The sequence below is a fragment of the Ranitomeya variabilis genome, chromosome 1 (assembly GCF_051348905.1).
Source record: "Ranitomeya variabilis isolate aRanVar5 chromosome 1, aRanVar5.hap1, whole genome shotgun sequence".
NCBI lineage: Eukaryota > Metazoa > Chordata > Amphibia > Anura > Dendrobatidae > Ranitomeya > Ranitomeya variabilis.
Genome location: NC_135232.1, coordinates 600516194 through 600540503, shown reverse-complemented (window position 1 = coordinate 600540503; position 24310 = coordinate 600516194). Strand labels below are relative to the sequence as shown.

The 24310-nt window shown below is 43.9% G+C and overlaps 1 long non-coding RNA gene across 1 annotated transcript; it reads left to right on the top strand.

Moving 5' to 3' along the window:
• The first annotated feature begins 319 nt into the window (after positions 1 to 319).
• Positions 320 to 1845, top strand: LOC143769918 (uncharacterized). Its single transcript, XR_013214509.1, has 6 exons — positions 320 to 851; positions 962 to 1016; positions 1097 to 1192; positions 1268 to 1320; positions 1403 to 1459; positions 1719 to 1845. It is a non-coding gene; the product is annotated as an uncharacterized LOC143769918 (long non-coding RNA).
• Positions 1846 to 24310: the final 22465 nt, after the last annotated feature.

Genomic DNA, 24310 nt, shown 5'->3' with positions numbered 1-24310 from the left:
ATTTCATATTTTATTTTATCATTCATTTCATTTGATTGTCATCTAATTTATCTTTTTCATCAATCACCATCCTTTATCAATTTTCAATTTTTCATTTTCATTATTTCATCATTTCATTTTTTCATTTATTTTTATTTTTATTTATTTTTATTTCTATTTATTTTATTTATTTTCATTTTTCTCATTTATTTTCCCATTATTTCACATTTAATTTTTTTATCATTTCATTATTTTTACTCTACGATTTCCATCCAGGTATAATCATCAGTTTTATTCTCTTCCCACATAATAATAGCTCTCATTTCCCAACTCTCTTACTCGCAACAACTAGGGAGCCTCTCTCCACCTCTCTCTGTGCACTATAAAGCCTCTCTCCACCCCTCTCTCTGTGCACTATATGGCACTCCATATGGGGGGTCAGACGGACACTGACACCATGGTTCAGCCCTTACATAACATTTTATGACAGCATTAGCCCTTTTTGAGTTTCTTATAATATTTGGGCATCCCTATCTAGAACAGCGCTACGTCATTTCCGGTAGTGATATCAGCCCTACCCTCCCACAGAGTGGCGCCATGACAACCAATCCATGCCGACGGTCAGACATGTTCATATCCCCAGCCCTGTGCACACCACTTCCGGGTAGCGTAGTTTACTTTAGCGCCATGGCAACCGAGCGGTGTGAGCCCACGCCGACACTCGGACATGCGCACATCCTCAGCCTCATATGCGCAAACGTCACTTCCGGTTAGCGGTACTCCTGAGAGCGGCAATACTATTTAAAGACCCCACATCTCACACAACATGCCGCAGTACAGGACGCAGGAACGCCGTGCTTCTATCCTCACAGGTAACAGCGCTAGCCTCCCAGCACACTGTTAGTCAGGATGCCCATCTCCATGAGAGCCTTTCTCATACCTCTTGCCTTACTTATATCTCTTGCCTTGATAACTTCAACAGGGCCATATACCCATACAAGCAAGACGCTGATGCGCCGCTACTATCCCCTAACAAGGTAATTGATTTACCCCGGTCACATCAGGGTACTATTAATCACGCCAGCACCATTCTCAATCATGTACCTATAACTTTCAGGCTGAACCCAGAGAAGCACCACCCATTAACTTATGCCAAAGAAACAGAGACTTTAATCAGCAAAACGCTGATGCACCAGTATTGCCATTAAAGAAGGTAATGATTCTCACCATCAGACATCACCAATAACCACACTTCCCCTCTCTTACCGATATATTCATAATATTTCAGGTTATATACGGATCATTCACCGGGCCATTTTTACCACTAGAGATTTATATCTGGTAAATTACTACAAATCCGTATTGTTCAGTTAGTTTGGCTCACTACTAGATTGAATACTGACATTACGATTGTTTCCTTCAGCCCCTGGATACCTCAGGGATGACGCTCTTTTCCCATTATAAGGAATTATTCATTAAGGTAATTATCTTAGCTCAATTAAAGGAGGACTCTGTAGACACCATGTCACTAGACACGTTCCCCCAAGTTCATACCTACGGTCTGGCCTCATGTCATATACTAAATGATACTCACCTGGGGAATTTTTTAGCCATAGGCTACAACAAACTGTACATAGTGTATTTTATGATTTAGCCAAATTGTTTATTGTCTATTGTGTATTTATTGTTTTGTTATGTTTTTCCTATGATGTTTATATTGTCTATTCTTGTGCTTACAGTGCGACCTTAGATTAAGACCCGGGAGGGTCGAAACGTCACATTCTGAGTCGCTTGCACATTGTGTATATAATTGCCTTCTGTTTGATCCAATATATTTGATTCTTTGGTCTATTCAAATAAATTAGCATTTTCAAAATCATTGTACATTTCTGCCTAAGATATTCCACTGAGGGAGTGCGGTGGATTGTATATAGTACTGTGTACAGGGGCACACTCTGACACTGTGTACAGGGGCACACACTGACACTGTGTACAGGGGCACACACTGACACTGTGTACAGGGGCACACACTGACACTGTGTACAGGGGCACACACTGACACTGTGTACAGGGGCACACACTGACACTGTGTACAGGGGCACATTCTGACACTTTGTACAGGGAAACACTCTGACACCCTATAGGGGTACACTCTGACACTGTGTACAGGGGACCAGTCTAACACTATGTACAGGGGCACACACTGAAACTGTATAGGGGTACACTCTGACACTGTGTATAGGGGCACACTCTGTCACTGTGTACAGGGAAACACTCTGACACTGAGTACAGGGGAACACTGACACTTTGTACAGGGGTACACTCTGACACTGTGTACAGGGGCACACTCTGATAGTGTGTATAGGGGTACACTCTGACACACTATAGGGGCACATTCTGACACTGTGTACAGGGGAACAGTCTGACACTGAGTACAGGGGAACACTCTGACACTGTGTATAGGGGCACACTCTGACACTGTATAGGGGAACACCCTGACACTGTGTACAGGGGAGCAGTCTGACACTGTGTATAGGGGAACAATCTGACACTGTGTATAGGGGTACACTCTGACACTGAGTACAGGGGAACTGTTATGATCCCAAGTGGCGGAGGATCACAAATAGATAAGCAAGTGATTAAACTAAGGACGAGCTCTAGGGAGATGGTAACTGGACTGATCGCAAATCTGAACCTATCCAAAACAACTAGAGGTAGCCGGTGAACGTGCCTAAAAAATTCTTAGACGTCTCGAGCCAGCCTGAGGAACTAGCTACCCCTAAAGAGAAAGAAAGACCTTGCTTGCCTCCAGAGAAATAATTCCCAAAGATATAGAAGCCCCCAACAAATATTAACGGTGAAGTAAGAAGAAGGCACATACATAGGGATGAAATCAGATTCAGCAAAAGAGGCCCACTAGTACTAGAAAGCAGAAAATAGAGCAGGGGTCTATGCGATCAATAAAAAACCCTTACAAAATATCCATCCTGAGATTTCAAGAACCCACACACCAACTAACGGTGTGTGGGGAGAAACTCAGCCCACTAGAGCAACCAGCAAGCGAGGGAATTACATTTTAGCAAGCTGGAACAGAAAACATGATAAACACTGCTGATCTAAAAATGAGCAAACAAAACTTAGCTTATCCTGGATGGACTGGGAGCAAGGTAGTCAGAAGGAATCTGAGTAGCACTGATTACATCGACAGCCGGCAACAAGTGAAAGTAAAACAGAGCTATATAGGAACCTCCCAGAGGATAACGAACCAGCTGATAGCCAGAGACCAGCAGGATAACAAACAAGGCCACCAGGGGGAGCCCAAAGCAAAAGGCACACCATACCACCAGTGACCACAAGAGGGAGCCCGAAAACAGAGTTCACAACAGTACCCCCCTCTTAAGGAGGGGTCACCGAACCCTCATGAAAACCCCCAGGGCGATCACGATGAGCCACATGGAAGGCACAAACCAAATCGGCCACATGAACATCAGAGGCGACAACCCAAGAATTATCCTCCTGACCATAGCCCTTCCACTTGACCAAATACTGGAGCCTCTGTCTAGAAACACGAGAATCCAAGATCTTCTCCACCACGTATTCCAATTCTCCCTCAACCAGCACCGGGGCAGGAGGCTCAACCGGAGGAACCACAGGTACCACATACCTCCGCAACAACGAGCGATGGAACACATTATGAATAGCAAATGATGCTGGGAGGTCCAGACGGAATGACACAGGGCCAAGGACTTCCAGAATCTTATAAGGACCGATAAACCGAGGCTTGAACTTAGGAGAGGAGACCTTCATAGGAACGAAGCGAGAAGACAACCACACCAAGTCCCCAACGCGAAGTCGGGGACCCACACAGCGACGGCGGTTGGCAAAGAGCTGAGCCTTCTCTTGTGACAACTTCAAATTGTCCACCACATGATTCCAAATCTGATGCAACCTATCCACCACAACATACACTCCAGGACAGTCAGAAGGCTCCACCTGACCCGAGGAAAAACGAGGATGAAACCCCGAATTACAAAAAAAAGGAGAAACCAAAGTAGCAGAACTAGCCCGATTATTAAGGGCAAACTCGGCCAACGGTAAAAAAGTAACCCAGTCGTCCTGGTCAGCAGAAACAAAACATCTTAAATAAGTCTCCAAGGTCTGATTTCGCTCGGTTTGGCCATTCGTCTGAGGATGGAAGGCCGACGAAAAAGACAATTCAATGCCCAACTTAGCACAAAAGGTCCGCCAAAATCTAGACACAAACTGGGATCCTCTGTCAGAAACAATGTTCTCAGGAATCCCGTGCAAACGAACCACATTTTGAAAAAACAGTGGAACCAACTCGGAGGAAGAAGGCAACTTAGGCAAGGGCACCAAATGGACCATCTTAGAAAAACGATCACACACCACCCAGATGACAGACATTCTCTGAGAGACAGGGAGATCTGAAATAAAATCCATGGAAATGTGCGTCCAAGGCCTCTTCGGGACAGGCAAAGGTAACAGTAAACCACTGGCACGAGAACAGCAAGGCTTCGCCCGAGCACAAATTCCACAAGACTGCACAAAGGAACGCACATCCCACGACAAGGAAGGCCACCAAAAAGACCTGGCCACCAAGTCTCTGGTACCAAATATTCCAGGATGGCCCGCCAACACCGAAGAATGAACCTCGGAGATGACTCTGTTGGTCCATCTATCCGGGACAAACAGTCTCTCCGGTGGACAGCGGTCAGGTCTATCCGCCTGAAACTCTTGCAGCACACGTCGCAAATCTGGGGAGATGGCAGACAAAATCACCCCTTCTCTAAGGATACCAGCCGGCTCTGAATCTCCAGGAGAGTCAGGCACAAAACTCCTAGAAAGAGCATCAGCTTTCACATTCTTCGAACCCGGCAGGTACGAGACCATGAAATCAAAACGAGAGAAAAACAATGACCAACGAGCCTGTCTGGAATTCAGCCGCTTGGCCGACTCGAGATAAATCAAATTCTTGTGGTCAGTCAAGACCATCACATGATGTTTAGCTCCCTCGAGCCAATGTCGCCACTCCTCAAATGCCCACTTCATAGCCAACAGCTCCCGATTACTGACATCATAATTCCGCTCGGCAGGCGAAAACTTTCTTGAAAAGAAAGCACATGGCTTCATCACAGAGCCATCGGGGCTTCTCTGCGACAAAACAGCCCCCGCTCCAATCTCGGAAGCATCAACCTCCACCTGGAAGGGAAGTGAGACATCTGGCTGACATAAGACCGGAGCCGAAGAAAACCGACGCTTCAGCTCCCGAAAGGCCTCCACAGCCGCAGAAGACCAATTAGTCACATCAGAACCCTTCTTGGTCAAATCCGTCAAAGGCTTAACAACGCCAGAAAAATTAGCTATGAAGCGACGGTAAAAATTAGCAAAACCCAAGAACTTCTGAAGACTCTTAACAGATGTAGGCTGCGTCCAGTCATGAATAGCCTGAACCTTGACTGGGTCCATCTCAATAGTAGAAGGAGAAAAAATGAAACCCAAAAAAGAAATCTTCTGGACTCCAAAAAGACATTTTGAGCCCTTCACAAATAAAGCATTGTCACGTAGGACCTGAAAGACCATCCTGACCTGCTTAACATGAGACTCCCAATCATCCGAAAAAAACCAGAATATCATCCAGATACACAATCATAAACTTATCCAGATATTCACGGAAGATATCATGCATAAAGGACTGAAAGATTGAAGGAGCATTAGAAAGTCCAAAAGGCATCACCAAGTACTCAAAATGGCCTTCAGGCGTATTAAATGCAGTTTTCCATTCATCACCCTGTTTTAAACATAGTTACATAGTTACATAGTTATTAAGGTTGAAGGAAGACTGTAAGCCCATCTAGTTCAACCCATAGCCTAACCTAACATGCCCTAACATGTTGATCCAGGGGAAGGCAAAAAAAACCCATGTGGCAAAGAGTAACTCCACCATGGGGAAAAAAATTCCTTCCGGACTCCACATACGGCAATCAGACTAGTTCCCTGGATCAACGCCTTATCAAGGAATCTAGTGTATATACCCTGTAACATTATACTTTTCCAGAAAGGTATCCAGTCCCCTCTTAAATTTAATTAATGAATCACTCATTACAACATCATACGGCAGAGAGTTCCATAGTCTCACTGCTCTTACAGTAAAGAATCCGCGTCTGTTATTATGCTTAAACCTTCTTTCCTCCAGACGTAGAGGATGCCCCCTTGTCCCTGTCTCAGGTCTATGATTAAAAAGATCATCAGAAAGGTCTTTGTACTGTCCCCTCATATATTTATACATTAACATAAGATCACCCCTTAGTCTTCGTTTTTCCAAACTAAATAGCCCCAAGTGTAATAACCTATCTTGGTATTGCAGACCCCTCAGTCCTCTAATAACCTTGGTCGCTCTTCTCTGCATCCGCTCCAGTTCAGCTATGTCTTTCTTATACACCGGAGACCAGAACTGTGCACAGTATTCTAAGTGTGGTCGAACTAGTGACTTGTATAGAGGTAAAATTATGTTCTCCTCATGAGCATCTATGCCTCTTTTAATACATCCCATTATTTTATTTGCCTTTGTAGCAGCTGCCTGACACTGGCCACTGAATATGAGTTTGTCATCCACCCATACACCCAGGTCTTTTTCATTGACGGTTTTGCCCAGAGTTTTAGAATTAAGCACATAGTTATACATCTTATTACTTCTACCCAAGTGCATGATCTTACATTTATCCCCATTAAAGCTCATTTGCCATTTATCAGCCCAAGCTTCTAGTTTACATAAATCATCCTGTAATATAAAATTGTCCTCCCCTGTATTGATTACCCTGCAGAGTTTAGTGTCATCTGCAAATATTGAAATTCTACTCTGAATGCCCCCTACAAGGTCATTAATAAATATGTTAAAAAGAAGAGGGCCCTATACTGACCCCTGTGGTACCCCACTGCTAACCGTGACCCAGTCCGAGTGTGCTCCATTAATAACCACCCTTTGTTTCCTATCCCTGAGCCAGCTCTCAACCCACTTACACATATTTTCCCCTATCCCCATTACTCTCATTTTATGTAACAACCTTTTGTGTGGCACCGTATCAAAAGCTTTGGAAAAGTCCATATATACTACGTCCACTGGGTTCCCTTGGTCCAGTCCGGAACTTACCTCTTCATAGAAGCTGATCAAATTAGTCTGACATGAACGGTCCCTAGTAAACCCGTGCTGATACTGGGTCATGAGGTTATTCCTCTTCAGATACTCCAGTATAGCATCCCTTAGAATGCCCTCCAGGATTTTACCCACAGTAGAGGTTAAGCTTACTGGCCTATAATTACCGAGTTCAGTTTTTGCCCCTTTTTTGAATATTGGCACCACATTTGCTATACGCCAGTCCTGTGGTACAGACCCTGTTATTATGGAGTCTTTAAAGATTAAAAATAATGGTCTATCAATGACTGTACTTAGTTCCTGCAGTACTCGGGGGTGTATCCCATCCGGGCCCGGAGATTTGTCAATTTTAGTTATTTTTAGACGCCGCCGTACTTCCTGCTGGGTTAAGCAGGTGACATTTAATTGGGAATTTTTATCTCTAGTCATATTGGCTGCCATGGTATTTTCTTTTGTAAATACTGATGAAAAAAAGTCATTTAGCATATTGGCTTTTTCCTCATCCTCATCCACCATTTCACCCAGACTATTTTTCTATTTTTAAGGGGGCCAACACTGTCATTTTTTAGTTTCTTACTATTTATATAGTTAAAGAATATTTTGGGATTATTTTTACTCTCTCTGGCAATGAGTCTCTCTGTCTCAATCTTTGCTGCCTTGATTTGCTTTTTACAGAATGTATTTAATTTTCTGTATTTATTTAATGCCTCCTCACTACCTACTTCCTTTAATTCTCTAAATGCTTTCTTTTTGTCCCTTATTGCGCCCCTTACAGCTCTATTTAGCCATATTGGTTTCCTCCTATTTCTAGTATGTTTATTCCCATACGGTATATACTGTGCACAGGTCCTATCCAGGATGCTAATAAATGTCTCCCATTTTCTTTGTGTATTTTTGTGTCTCAGGATATCGTCCCAGTTAATTGCACCAAGATCCTCTCTCATCCGTTGGAAATTTGCCCTCCTGAAGTTTAGTGTCCTTGTCACCCCCCTTCTACCCATCTTATTAAAGGTTACATGAAAACTTATTATTTTGTGATCACTATTCCCCAAGTGACCCCCAACCCTTATATTTGATATGCGGTCTGGCCTGTTGGTTAATATTAGGTCTAGCAGTGCCCCCCTCCTTGTTGGGTCCTGAACCAGTTGTGAAAGGTAATTGTCTCTCATAGTTGTCAAAAACCGATTACCTTTACTGGAACTGCAGGTTTCTGTTCCCCAATCTATTTCAGGATAGTTGAAGTCCCCCATAATAATGACTTCTCCTTGAGTCGCAGCTTCATCTATTTGCTTTACGAGGATATTCTCCATTGCTTCCATTAGTTTTGGAGATTTATAACAAACCCCTATCAGTAATTTATTATTTTTCCCCCTCCCCTTATCTCCACCCACAGAGACTCTACATTTTCATTAGATTCACCTATATTATCACGCAGGATGGGTTTTAAGGTCGATTTTACATACAGACACACCCCACCCCCTCGCTTATCTGTACGCACAAGGTTATACGCACCACGAAGATCTATCTTGGTGAACCAACTAGACCCCCTAATGCGAGCAAACAAATCAGTTAACAATGGCAAGGGATACTGAAATTTGACCGTGATTTTATTCAAAAGGCGATAATCAATACAGGGTCTCAGGGAACCATCCTTTTTAGCCACAAAAAAGAATCCTGCACCAAGAGGGGATGAGGACGGGCGAATATGTCCCTTCTCTAAAGACTCCTTTATATAACTCCGCATGGCAGCATGCTCCGGCACAGATAAATTGAAAAGTCGTCCCTTAGGAAACTTACTACCAGGAATCAAATTTATAGCACAATCACAGTCCCTATGAGGAGGTAGAGAATTGAGTTTGGGCTCCTCAAATACATCCTGGTAGTCTGACAAAAACGTAGGGACTTCAGAAGGAGTGGACAAAGCAATTGACACCACAGGAGCGTCACCATGAATTCCCTGACAACCCCAACTTGACACCGACATAGCTTTCCAATCCAGGACTGGATTATGAGTCTGCAACCATGGTAGACCCAACACGACAACATCATGCAAATTATGCAGTACAAGAAAGCGAATCACCTCCCGATGAACAGGAGTCATGCACATGGTCACTTGTGTCCAGTACTGAGGTCTATTAGTAGCCAATGGTGTAGAATCAATTCCCCTTAGTGGAATAGGGAATTTTAAAGGCTCCAAATCAAAACTACAGCGCCTGGCAAATGACCAATCCATAAGACTCAGGGCGGCACCTGAATCTACAAAAGCATTAACCGGGTAAGATGACAGGGAGCAAATCAGGGTAACAGACAAAATGAACTTAGGCTGTAAAGTACCAATGGTGACAGATTTATCAACCTTTTTTTTGCGCTTAGAGCATGCTGAGATAACATGAGCTGAGTCACCACAGTAAAAGCACAACCCATTTTGCCGTCTATAATTTTGCCGTTCACTTCTGGTCAGAATTCTGTCACATTGCATAGATTCAGGTGTCTGTTCAGAAGACACCGCCAAATGGTGCACAGGTTTGCGCTCCCGCAAACGCCGATCAATCTGAATGGCCAGAGTCATTGACTCATTCAGACCTGCAGGCGTAGGGAACCCCACCATGACATTCTTAATGGCTTCAGAAAGACCTTCTCTGAAATTTGCAGCCAGGGCACACTCATTCCACTGAGTAAGCACCGACCATTTCCGAAATTTCTGGCAGTACACCTCTGCTTCATCTTGCCCCTGCGAGAGGGCCAATAACGTTTTTTCAGCCTGGTTCTCAAGATTAGGTTCCTCATAGAGCAATCCAAGGGCTAGAAAAAACACATCTACACTAAGCAATGCAGGATCCCCTGGCGCCAATGCGAAGGCCCAATCTTGGGGGTCACCACGCAAAAAGGAAATGATAATCTTAACTTGCTGAACGGCATCACCAGAGGAACGAGGTTTCAAAGAAAGAAACAACTTACAATTGTTCCTAAAATTCAGGAACCTAGATCTATCTCCAGAAAACAACTCCGGAATAGGTATTCTAGGCTCTGATATAGGACTGTGAACAACAAAATCCTGAATACTTTGAACCCTAGCAGCAAGATGATCCAGACTGGAAGCCAAGCTCTGGACATCCATGTCAGCAGCTGAACTCAGAGCCACACCAAGATTAATCGGAGGAGAGAAGCTAGCCACAGCAGCTAGACACACGGCAACAACAACAAAAAAAAAATTCTCAAGGCTTCTTTTCTCCTGCTTCTGCCATGCAATTAACACTTTAGGGTCCGGCTGTACTGTTATGATCCCAAGTGGCGGAGGATCACAAATAGATAAGCAAGTGATTAAACTAAGGATGAGCTCTAGGGAGATGGTAACTGGACTGATCGCAAATCTGAACCTATCCAAAACAACTAGAGGTAGCCGGTGAACGTGCCTAAAAAATTCTTAGACGTCTCGAGCCAGCCTGAGGAACTAGCTACCCCTAAAGAGAAAGAAAGACCTCGCTTGCCTCCAGAGAAATAATTCCCAAAGATATAGAAGCCCCCAACAAATATTAACGGTGAAGTAAGAAGAAGGCACATACATAGGGATGAAATCAGATTCAGCAAAAGAGGCCCACTAGTACTAGAAAGCAGAAAATAGAGCAGGGGTCTATGCGATCAATAAAAAACCCTTACAAAATATCCATCCTGAGATTTCAAGAACCCACACACCAACTAACGGTGTGTGGGGAGAAACTCAGCCCACTAGAGCAACCAGCAAGCGAGGGAATTACATTTTAGCAAGCTGGAACAGAAAACATGATAAACACTGCTGATCTAAAAATGAGCAAACAAAACTTAGCTTATCCTGGATGGACTGGGAGCAAGGTAGTCAGAAGGAATCTGAGTAGCACTGATTACATCGACAGCCGGCAACAAGTGAAAGTAAAACAGAGCTATATAGGAACCTCCCAGAGGATAACGAACCAGCTGATAGCCAGAGACCAGCAGGATAACAAACAAGGCCACCAGGGGGAGCCCAAAGCAAAAGGCACACCATACCACCAGTGACCACAAGAGGGAGCCCGAAAACAGAGTTCACAACAGGAACACTCTGACACTGTGTATAGGGGTACACTCTGACACTGAGTACAGGGGAACAGTCTGACACTGTGTACAGGGGCACACTCTGACACTGTGTACAGGGGAACACTGACACTGTGTGTAGGGGAACACTCTGACACTGGTTATAGGGGTACACTCTGACACTGTGTATAGGGGTACACTCTGACACTGTGTATAGGGGTACACTCTGACACTGAGTACAGGGGAACACTGACACTGTGTATAGGGGAACACTCTGACACTGGTTATAGAGGAACACTCTGACACTGTGTATAGGGGTACACTCTGACACTGTGTATAGGGGAACACTCTGACACTGGTTATAGGGGTACACTCTGACACTGTGTATAGGGGTACACTCTGACACTGTGTATAGGGGTACACTCTGACACTGGTTATAGGGGTACACTCTGACACTGTGTATAGGGGTACACTCTGACACTGGTTATAGGGGTACACTCTGACACTGTGTATAGGGGTACACTCTGACACTGTGTATAGGGGTACACTCTGACACTGTGTATAGGGGTACACTCTGACACTGTGTATAGGGGTACACTCTGACACTGTGTATAGGGGTACACTCTGACACTGTGTATAGGGTTACACTCTGACACTGGTTATAGGGGTACACTCTGACACATGGTAACCTTGTGAACTTTTTTGCTCTTGGATGAAAAGTCAAGTTTTTGGGCTTTGCTAGAATCCCATTTCAGAGAGAGGGCTCACCGCCTGCACTCGGCTGCAGACTTATGTTCTTGGGTTCTGCAAAAGACGCCATCCTAGTGAACTCTTTGCTCATGACATAAGTGGGCTTTGGAGAATCTTCTGACGCGAGCTTGTGTGCACCACATCTTGTGCCCTCGGTTTTGCACTTGCCATGTTCTCATGCTTTATTTTTGCTGTGGGCTCATGACAGACTGCATCTTGCACTTTTTCAGAGACAAGCTTGTGATAACTGCTTTCTTGTGCGCTTATTTTATGCACCGCACTGCACTTTTTCTTGCACTTGGGTGAAGAGAATGACATTCCTAGGCTGTGCCTTGCGGTGGTGCTGACCGCAGCAGTCTGGAGGCTGCGGTTGGGTAACTTGCTTGCAGAGAACAGTGTGTTCAGTGCAGAATATGACCAGATGTGGGTGAGTAAGGCAGTGACTCAGGTACACGCCATGTGTATGACAACACGTGGGCCAAGTTGTGAGTGCAATCCCAGCATGCACGGTGGCAGGAATGTGACACCATCAGCAAGCACAGAGGGCGCATTGTGCAGAACACAAGATGCTCGTCTCCTAATCAGCACTAATTGCCCAGAACTTGGCTCGGAGCGGGCGATCTTTAGAAATTCCCTCCTAGGCCCTGTCCTAAGGACGGTCCTGGACATCTGCTGAATTGCTGGCCAAATTTGGAGAGTTGTCAGTTGGGATCTTGAGAACGGTGATCCCAAATCCCCTGAGCGATGCAGCGAAGGAACATATATGTGACCTCCGTTCACACTGATGGATGGGACTGTAGGATTCAGTCCCATACAAGTGGATGGAGCGGCACTAACACTTCATCACAATGGGGAGTTTGGGACCCCTGTCCTTAGGCTACTTTCACACATCAGGTTTTTGTCGTCAGGCATAATCAGGCTACTTTTGAAAAAAACGGATCCGTCGGAAATTGTGAAAAACTGATGTGACGGATCCGTTTTTTCGCCAGATCCGAGTTTGTGGATCTGCCGGCTATTTTGGATTCTGGGGAGGAGAGGGCAAGAGAGAATGGAAAATGCATGATTTGTTTTAAAAAACGGAATCCGTTGCTGGATACCATCATTTGGCCTCACGCTTCACCCATTTTTCGCCGGATGGTCACTGTCCGTTTTTTCGACGGACAGAAAAAAACGTTCCTATGTCCGATTTCTCCAGCCGCCGGAAAACAGATTTTTTGACGGATCCGGCAAAAAATGGATGAAATGTGAGACCATCCGGCGCTAATACAAGTCTATGAGAAAAAAACGGATCTGGCGGCAACCTGATGTGTGAAAGAGGCCTTATGGTCAGTGGGGATCCCAATGGTTGGACCCCCAGCGATCATACATTTATCACGCCACAGAAGAATCACTGGTGAGATAAGTGGCTGTCATACACTGATTATCTCTGGAGAGCCATCAGCAGCATCAGTCTGTCTCCTACACATTAGTGCTGGGTCCCAATGTAAATATTGTCCCCCCCAATATGTCTATACAAACGCACCCCACTAAGTGCACTTCAATCATAGGGAACAGAGTCAATATTTAGTGCAACGATAAGGGCTGAGGGGCTCAGAAGATCTCCAGGAACCCATTGTTTTCCTAATTAGTGGGGGTCCACATCAATATCCACCCATCAGAGAAAACTTCCAAAAAGTCAGTTTTAAAAAGCAGAAGAAAGAAATATACAGCTCTGTGCCTCCATCTACTGGTCATCAGGAATACTGCAGCAGCTCATAAAATAAGACAGATTTTACACAGCGAGACCACCTATAATGTGACCACAACGAACGCCACCCACTGTGCAGGGGAAATGCTATTATCGGGGCACTGTGGATATCACTGTTATTATGGGGCACTGCGGATATCACTGTTATTATGGGGCACTGTGGATATCACTGTTATTATGGGGGCACTGCGGATATCACTGTTATTATGGGGCACTGTGGATATCACTGTTATTATGGGGGCACTGTGGATATCACTGTTATTATGGGGGCACTGTGGATATCACTGTTATTATGGGGGCACTGTGGATATCACTGTTATTATGGGGCACTGTGGATATCACTGTTATTATGGGGCACTGTGGATATGACTGTTATTATGGGGCACTGTGGATATCACTGTTATTATGGGGCACTGTGGATATCACTGTTATTATGGGACACTGTGGTATCACTGTTATTATGGGGCACTGTGGATATCACTGTTATTATGGGGACACTGTGGATATCACTGTTATTATGGGGCACTGTGGATATCACTGTTATTATGGGGGCACTGTGGATATCACTGTTATTATGGGGCACTGTGGATATCACTGTTATTATGGGGCACTGTGGATATCACTGTTATTATGGGGGCACTGTGGATATCACTGTTATTATGGGGCACTGTGGATATCACTGTTATTATGGGACACTGTGGATATCACTGTTATTATGGGACACTGTGGATATCACTGTTATTATGGGGGCACTGTGGATATCACTGTTATTATGGGACACTGTGGATATCACTGTTATTATAGGACACTGTGGATATCACTGTTATTATGGGGACACTGTGGATATCACTGTTATTATGGGGCACTGTGGATATCACTGTTATTATGGGGCACTGTGGATATCACTGTTATTATGGGGCACTGTGGATATCACTGTTATTATAGGACACTGTGGATATCACTGTTATTATGGGGACACTGTGGATATCACTGTTATTATGGGGCACTGTGGATATCACTGTTATTATGGGGGCACTGCGGATATCACTGTTATTATGGGGCACTGTGGATATCACTGTTATTATAGGACACTGTGGATATCACTGTTATTATGGGGACACTGTGGATATCACTGTTATTATGGGGTACTATGGATATCACTGTTATTATGGGGGCACTGTGGATATCACTGTTATGGGGCACTGTGGATATCACTGTTATTATGGGGGCACTGCGGATATCACTGTTATTATGGGGCACTGTGGATATCACTGTTATTATAGGACACTGTGGATATCACTGTTATTATGGGGGCACTGTGGATATCACTGTTATTATGGGGGCACTGTGGATATCACTGTTATTATGGGGCACTGTGGATATCACTGTTATTACGGGGGCACTGTGGATATCACTGTTATTATGGGGGCACTGTGGATATCACTGTTATTATGGGGGCACTGTGGATATCACTGTTATTATGGGGCACTGTGGATATCACTGTTATTATGGGACACTGTGGATATCACTGTTATTATGGGACACTGTGGATATCACTGTTATTATGGGACACTGTGGATATCACTGTTATTATGGGGCACTGTGGATATCACTGTTATTATGGGGCACTGTGGATATCACTGTTATTATGGGGACACTGTGGATATCATTGTTATTATGGGGGCACTGTGTATATCACTGTTATTATGGAGGCACTGTGGATATCACTGTTATTATGGGGGCACTGTGTATATCACTGTTATTATGGGGGCACTGTGGATATCACTGTTATTATGGGACACTGTGGATATCACTGTTATTGTGGGGCACTGTGGATATCACTGTTATTATGGGGGCACTGTGGATATCACTGTTATTATGGGAGCACTGTGGATATCACTGTTATTATGGGACACTGTGGATATCACTGTTATTATGGGGCACTGTGGATATCACTGTTATTATGGGGGCGCTGTGGATATCACTGTTATTATGGGGGCACTGTGGATATCACTGTTATTATGGGGCACTGTGGATATCACTGTTATTATGGGACACTGTGGATATCACTGTTATTATGGGACACTGTGGATATCACTGTTATTATGGGGACACTGTGGATATCATTGTTATTATGGGGGCACTGTGTATATCACTGTTATTATGGAGGCACTGTGGATATCACTGTTATTATGGGGGCACTGTGTATATCACTGTTATTATGGGGGCACTGTGGATATCACTGTTATTATGGGACACTGTGGATATCACTGTTATTATGGGGCACTGTGGATATCACTGTTATTAGGGGGCACTGTGAATATCACTGTTATTATGGGGGCACTGTGAATATCACTGTTATTATGGGACACTGTGGATATCACTGTTATTATGGGGCACTGTGGATATCACTGTTATTATGGGGCACTGTGAATATCACTGTTATTATGGGGCACTGTGGATATCACTGTTATTATGGGGGCACTGTGGATATCACTGTTATTATGGGGGCACTGTGGATATCACTGTTATTATGAGGCACTGTGGATATCACTGTTATTATGGGAGCACTGTGGATATCACTGTTATTATGGGACACTGTGGATATCACTGTTATTATGGGGCACTGTGGATATCACTGTTATTATGGGGCACTGTGGATATCACTGTTATTATGGGGGCGCTGTGGATATCACTGTTATTATGGGGGCACTGTGGATATCACTGTTATTATGGGGCACTGTGGATATCACTGTTATTATGGGACACTGTGGATATCACTGTTATTATGGGACACTGTGGATATCACTGTTATTATGGGGCACTGTGGATATCACTGTTATTATGGGGCACTGTGGATATCACTGTTATTATGGGGCACTGTGGATATCACTGTTATTATGGGGGCACTGTGGATATCAATGTTATTATGGGGGCACTGTGGATATCACTGTTATTATGGGGACATTGCAGATATCACTGTTATTATGGGGCACTGAGGATATCACTGTTATTATGGGGCACTGTGGATATCACTGTTATTATGGGGCACTGTGGATATCACTGTTATTATGGGGACACTGTGGATATCATTGTTATTATGGGGGCACTGTGTATATCACTGTTATTATGGAGGCACTGTGGATATCACTGTTATTATGGGGGCACTGTGTATATCACTGTTATTATGGGGGCACTGTGGATATCACTGTTATTATGGGACACTGTGGATATCACTGTTATTATGGGGCACTGTGGATATCACTGTTATTATGGGGGCACTGTGGATATCACTGTTATTATGGGAGCACTGTGGATATCACTGTTATTATGGGACACTGTGGATATCACTGTTATTATGGGGCACTGTGGATATCACTGTTATTATGGGGCACTGTGGATATCACTGTTATTATGGGGCACTGTGGATATCACTGTTATTATGGGGGCACTGTGGATATCAATGTTATTATGGGGGCACTGTGGATATCACTGTTATTATGGGGACATTGCGGATATCACTGTTATTATGGGGCACTGAGGATATCACTGTTATTATGGGGCACTGTGGATATCACTGTTATTATGGGGCACTGTGGATATCACTGTTATTATGGGGACACTGTGGATATCATTGTTATTATGGGGGCACTGTGTATATCACTGTTATTATGGAGGCACTGTGGATATCACTGTTATTATGGGGGCACTGTGGATATCACTGTTATTATGGGGGCACTGTGGATATCATTGTTATTATGGGGGCACTGTGTATATCACTGTTATTATGGAGGCACTGTGGATATCACTGTTATTATGGGGCACTGTGGATATCACTGTTATTATGGGGGCACTGTGGATATCACTGTTATTATGGGACACTGTGGATATCACTGTTATTATGCTGGCACTGTGTATATCATTGTTATTATGGGGCACTGTGTATATCACTGTTATTATGGGGGCACTGTGTATATCACTGTTATTATGGAGGCACTGTGGATATCACTGTTATTATGGGGGCACTGTGGATATCACTGTTATGGGGCACTGTGGATATCACTGTTATTATGGGGCACTGTGGATATCACTGTTATTATGGGGCACTGTTGATATCACTGTTATTATGGGGGCACTGTGGATATCACTGTTATTATGGGGCACTGTGTATATCACTGTTATTATGGGGACATTGCAGATATCACTGTTATTATGGGGACACTGTGGATATCACTGTTATTATGGGACACTGTGAATATCATTGTTATTATGGGGGCACTGTGTATATCACTGTTATTATGGGGGCACTGTGGATATCACTGTTATTATGGGGGCACTGTGGATATCACTGTTATTATGGGGCACTGTGGATATCATTGTTATTATGGGGCACTGTGTATATCACTGTTATTATGGGGGCACTGTGTATATCACTGTTATTATGGAGGCACTGTGGATATCACTGTTATTATGGGGGCACTGTGGATATCACTGTTATGGGGCACTGTGGATATCACTGTTATTATGGGGCACTGTGGATATCACTGTTATTATGGGGCACTGTTGATATCACTGTTATTATGGGGGCACTGTGGATATCACTGTTATTATGGGGCACTGTGGATATCACTGTTATTATGGGGCACTGTGGTATCACTGTTATTATGGGGGCACTGTGGTATCACTGTTATTATGGGGCACTGTGGATATGACTGTTATTATGGGGCACTGTGGATATCACTGTTATTATGGGGCACTGTGGATATCACTGTTATTATGGGAGCACTGTGGATATCACTGTTATTATGGGGCACTGTGGATATCACTGTTATTATGGGGGCACTGTAGATGTCACTGTTATTATGGGGACACTGTGGATATCACTGTTATTATGGGGCACTGTGGTATCACTGTTATTATGGGGCACTGTGGATATCACTGTTATTATGGGACACTGTGGATATCACTATTATTATGGGACACTGTGGATATCACTGTTATTATGGGACACTGTGGATATCACTGTTATTATGGGGCACTGTTGATATCACTGTTATTATGGGACACTGTGGATATCACTGTTATTATGGGGCACTGTGGTATCACTGTTATTATGGGGGCACTGTGGATATCACTGTTATTATGGGGCACTGTGGTATCACTGTTATTATGGGGGCACTGTGGTATCACTGTTATTATGGAGGCACTGTGGATATCACTGTTATTATGGGGCACTGTGGATATCACTGTTATTATGGGGCACTGTGGATATCACTGTTATTATGGGGGCACTGTAGATGTCACTGTTATTATGGGGACACTGTGGATATCACTGTTATTATGGGAGCACTGTGGATATCACTGTTATTATGGGGCACTGTGGATATCACTGTTATTATGGGGCACTGCGGATATCACTATTATTATGGGGCACTGTGGATATCACTGTTATTATGGGAGCACTGTGGATATCACTATTATTATGGGGCACTGTGGATATCACTGTTATTATGGGGCACTGTGGATATCACTGTTATTATGGGGCACTGTGGATATCACTGTTATTATGGGGCACTGTGGATATCACTGTTATTATGGGGCACTGTGGATATCACTGTTATTATGGGGGCACTGTGTATATCACTGTTATTATGGGGGCACTGTGGATATCACTGTTATTATGGGGGCACTGTGGATATCACTGTTATTATGGGGCACTGTGGATATCATTGTTATTATGGGGCACTGTGTATATCACTGTTATTATGGGGGCACTGTGTATATCACTGTTATTATGGAGGCACTGTGGATATCACTGTTATGGGGCACTGTGGATATCACTATTATGGGGCACTGTGGATATCACTGTTATTATGGGGCACTGTGGATATCACTGTTATTATGGGGCACTGTTGATATCACTGTTATTATGGGGGCACTGTGGATATCACTGTTATTATGGGGCACTGTTGATATCACTGTTATTATGGGACACTGTGGATATCACTGTTATTATGGGGCACTGTGGTATCACTGTTATTATGGGGGCACTGTGGATATCACTGTTATTATGGGGCACTGTGGATATCACTGTTATTATGGGGCACTGTGGATATCACTGTTATTATGGGGCACTGTGGATATCACTGTTATTATGGGGCACTGTGGATATCACTGTTATTATGGGGGCACTGTAGATGTCACTGTTATTATGGGGACACTGTGGATATCACTGTTATTATGGGAGCACTGTGGATATCACTGTTATTATGGGGCACTGTGGATATCACTGTTATTATGGGGCACTGCGGATATCACTATTATTATGGGGCACTGTGGATATCACTGTTATTATGGGGCACTGTGGATATCACTGTTATTATGGGGCACTGTGGATATCACTGTTATTATGGGGCACTGTGGATATCACTGTTACTATGGGGCACTGTGGATATCACTGTTATTATGGGGGCACTGTGGATATCACTGTTATTATGGGGCACTGTGGATATCACTGTTATTATGGGGGCACTGTGGATATCACTGTTATTATGGGTGCACTGTGGATATCACTGTTATTATGGGGGCATAGTTGATGTCACTGTTATTATGGGGACACTGTGGATATCACTGTTATTATGGGGCACTGTGGATATCGCTGTTATTATGGGGCACTGTGGATATCACTGTTATTATGGGGCACTGTGTATATCACTGTTATTATGGGACACTGTGGATATCACTGTTATTATGGGGAACTGTGGATATCACTGTTATTATGGGGCACTGTGTATATCACTGTTATTATGGGGGCACTGTGTATATCACTGTTATTATGGAGGCACTGTGGATATCACTGTTATTATGGGGGCACTGTGGATATCACTGTTATTATGGGGGCACTGTGGATATCACTGTTATTATGGGGCACTGTGGATATCATTGTTATTATGGGGCACTGTGTATATCACTGTTATTATGGGGGCACTGTGTATATCACTGTTATTATGGAGGCACTGTGGATATCACTGTTATTATGGGGGCACTGTGGATATCACTGTTATGGGGCACTGTGGATATCACTGTTATTATGGGGCACTGTGGATATCACTGTTATTATGGGGCACTGTTGATATCACTGTTATTATGGGGCACTGTTGATATCACTGTTATTATGGGACACTGTGGATATCACTGTTATTATGGGGCACTGTGGTATCACTGTTATTATGGGGGCACTGTGGATATCACTGTTATTATGGGGCACTGTGGTATCACTGTTATTATGGGGGCACTGTGGTATCACTGTTATTATGGAGGCACTGTGGATATCACTGTTATTATGGGGCACTGTGGATATCACTGTTATTATGGGGCACTGTGGATATCACTGTTATTATGGGGGCACTGTAGATGTCACTGTTATTATGGGGACACTGTGGATATCACTGTTATTATGGGAGCACTGTGGATATCACTGTTATTATGGGGCACTGTGGATATCACTGTTATTATGGGGCACTGCGGATATCACTATTATTATGGGGCACTGTGGATATCACTGTTATTATGGGGCACTGTGGATATCACTGTTATTATGGGGCACTGTGGATATCACTGTTATTATGGGGCACTGTGGATATCACTGTTATTATGGGGCACTGTGGATATCACTGTTATTATGGGGGCACTGTGGATATCACTGTTATTATGGGGCACTGTGGATATCACTGTTATTATGGGGGCACTGTGGATATCACTGTTATTATGGGGGCACTGTGGATATCACTGTTATTATGGGGGCATAGTTGATGTCACTGTTATTATGGGGACACTGTGGATATCACTGTTATTATGGGGCACTGTGGATATCGCTGTTATTATGGGGCACTGTGGATATCACTGTTATTATGGGGCACTGTGTATATCACTGTTATTATGGGACACTGTGGATATCACTGTTATTATGGGGAACTGTGGATATCACTGTTATTATGGGGCACTGTGGATATCACTGTTATGGGGCACTGTGGATATCACTGTTATTATGGGGCACTGTGGATATCACTGTTATTATGGGGCACTGTGGATATCACTGTTATGGGGCACTGTGGATATCACTGTTATTATGGGGGCACTGTAGATGTCACTGTTATTATGGGGACACTGTGGATATCACTGTTATTATGGGGCACTGTGGATATCACGGTTATTATGGGGCACTGCGGATATCACTATTATTATGGGGCACTGTGGATATCACTGTTATTATGGGGCACTGTGGATATCACTGTTATTATGGGGCACTGTGGATATCACTGTTATTATGGGGCACTGCGGATATCACTGTTATTATGGGGCACTGCGGATATCACTATTATTATGGGGCACTGCGGATATCACTGTTATTATGGGGCACTGTGGATATCACTGTTATTATGGGGCACTGTGGATATCACTGTTATTATGGGACACTGTGGATATCACTGTTATTATGGGGGCACTGTGGATATCACTGTTATTATGGGGGCACTGCGGATATCACTATTATTATGGGGCACTGCGGATATCACTATTAGGGGGCACTGCGGATATCACTGTTATTATGGGGCACTGTGTGTTGGGTTGAACAATTAATAAAATGTTCAATTCTCTAGTTGCCTACTCCTGGCCTAATGGATATTGATCATGTGCGCACTAAAGAAATACACCAGACAGACACAGTCAGATGTATACTCCTTGATCATTCTGTGGCTCAGCTCCAAGAAGGACTTTATTTGGCTTAAAACACAAGCTTATATATTTTCTGTAAGGGGGCTCGGTTAGCTCTAAAATGGGAGTGATCGGATGTATTCCATTGGTTAGTGGGTTGGGCAATGAACAAGTCCATGGGCGGATCCATGAGGTCATCAGGGTGGGTTGGTCCATGAGGTCATCAGGGTGGGCGTCACTGTGGGTGGATCCATGAGGTCATCAGGGTGGGCGTCATCTTGGATACTAGCACATGGTCTGCTGATACAGGAAATGGCAGCCATCTTTAGTCTCATTGATCATCTTGGATATCAGCACATGGTGTACTGTTACAGGAAATGGCAGCCATCTTTAGGGTCTCACTTTGATCTGAGGAAACTTATGTAAGGTTAAACAGTACATGTTATGCTTTGCTTCTCTCAATTACCTTATGTCTTATGTGTTGAGGTTAATTAAGTATTTGATCTTATGGCTCTCCTCAACATGTGTATATCACTGTTATTATGGGGCACTGTGGATATTACTGTTATTATGGGGACACTGTGGACATCACAGTTATTATGGGAGCACTGTGTTTATCACTGTTATTATGGGGCACTGTGTATATCACTGTTATTATGGGGCACTGTGGATATCACTGTTATTATGGGGCACTGTGGATATCTCTGTTATTAGGGGGACACTGTGGATATCACTGTTATTATGGGGGCACTGTGGATATCACTGTTATTATGGGGCACTCTGGATATCATTGTTATTACGGGGGCACTGTGGATATCACTGTTATTACGGGGGCACTGTGGATATCACTGTTATTATGGGGCACTGCGGATATCATTGTTATTATGGGGCACTGTGGATATCACTGTTATTATGGGGCACTGTGGATATCACTGTTATTATGGGGCACTGTGGATATCACTGTTATTATGGGAGCACTGTGGATATCACTGTTATTATGGGGCACTGCGGATATCATTGTTATTATGGGGCACTGTGGATATCACTGTTATTATGGTTGCCCTGTGGATATCACTGTTATTATGGGGGCACTGTGGATATCACTGTTATTATGGGGCACTGTGGATATCACTGTTATTATGGGGCACTGTGGATATCACTGTTATTATGGGGACACTGTGGATATCACTGTTATTATGGGAGCACTGTGTACATCACTGTTATGGGGCACTGTGGATATCACTGTTATTATGGGGACACTGTGGAGATCACTGTTATTATGGGGGCACTGTGGATATCACTGTTATTATGGGGCACTGTGGATATCACTGTTATTATGGGGCACTGTGGATATCACTGTTATTATGGGGACTGTGGTGCAGTGACCAATGTTACAGCTAGGGGGCGCTGTGTGTGCTCCTTGGGATATGCATGGAAGCGTATCTGTTGTTGTAATGGTGGTGAAACAGTGACTGGCAGAATTGTGAATGGCCGATATGTGTCGCAGAGGGAGTCTGCGTGGTAAGTCTGATGTAACATGATTGTTCTGGGACCTGTAGTCCCTCAAGAGTTTGGGTAGTGTTGTATAATAGTCAAGGGAGACTTACTAGGCTAGTTGTGTGAGATGGGCGGGACAAACTAGCCACACATCAACACTCCCATTCAAGGGAGTGGTTAAGGGTATATAATGTGACCAGGGTGTGGGTTACATGGTTCCTGTGTTTGGATCTGAATGGTCCAAGGGCAAGGCCCTGGAGGCCTGTGTTGGAAATCTTGGGAATTCCTGATTAGCACATGGTTGGGCTTTGGCACGGAGTGGCCTCTGTGCTGTAGGTCCTGGATGGTCAGTGTTGGAGGCTCCTGGGAGTGGAGTCGTCCTGGAAGCACCTAGAGACCGTAGACCT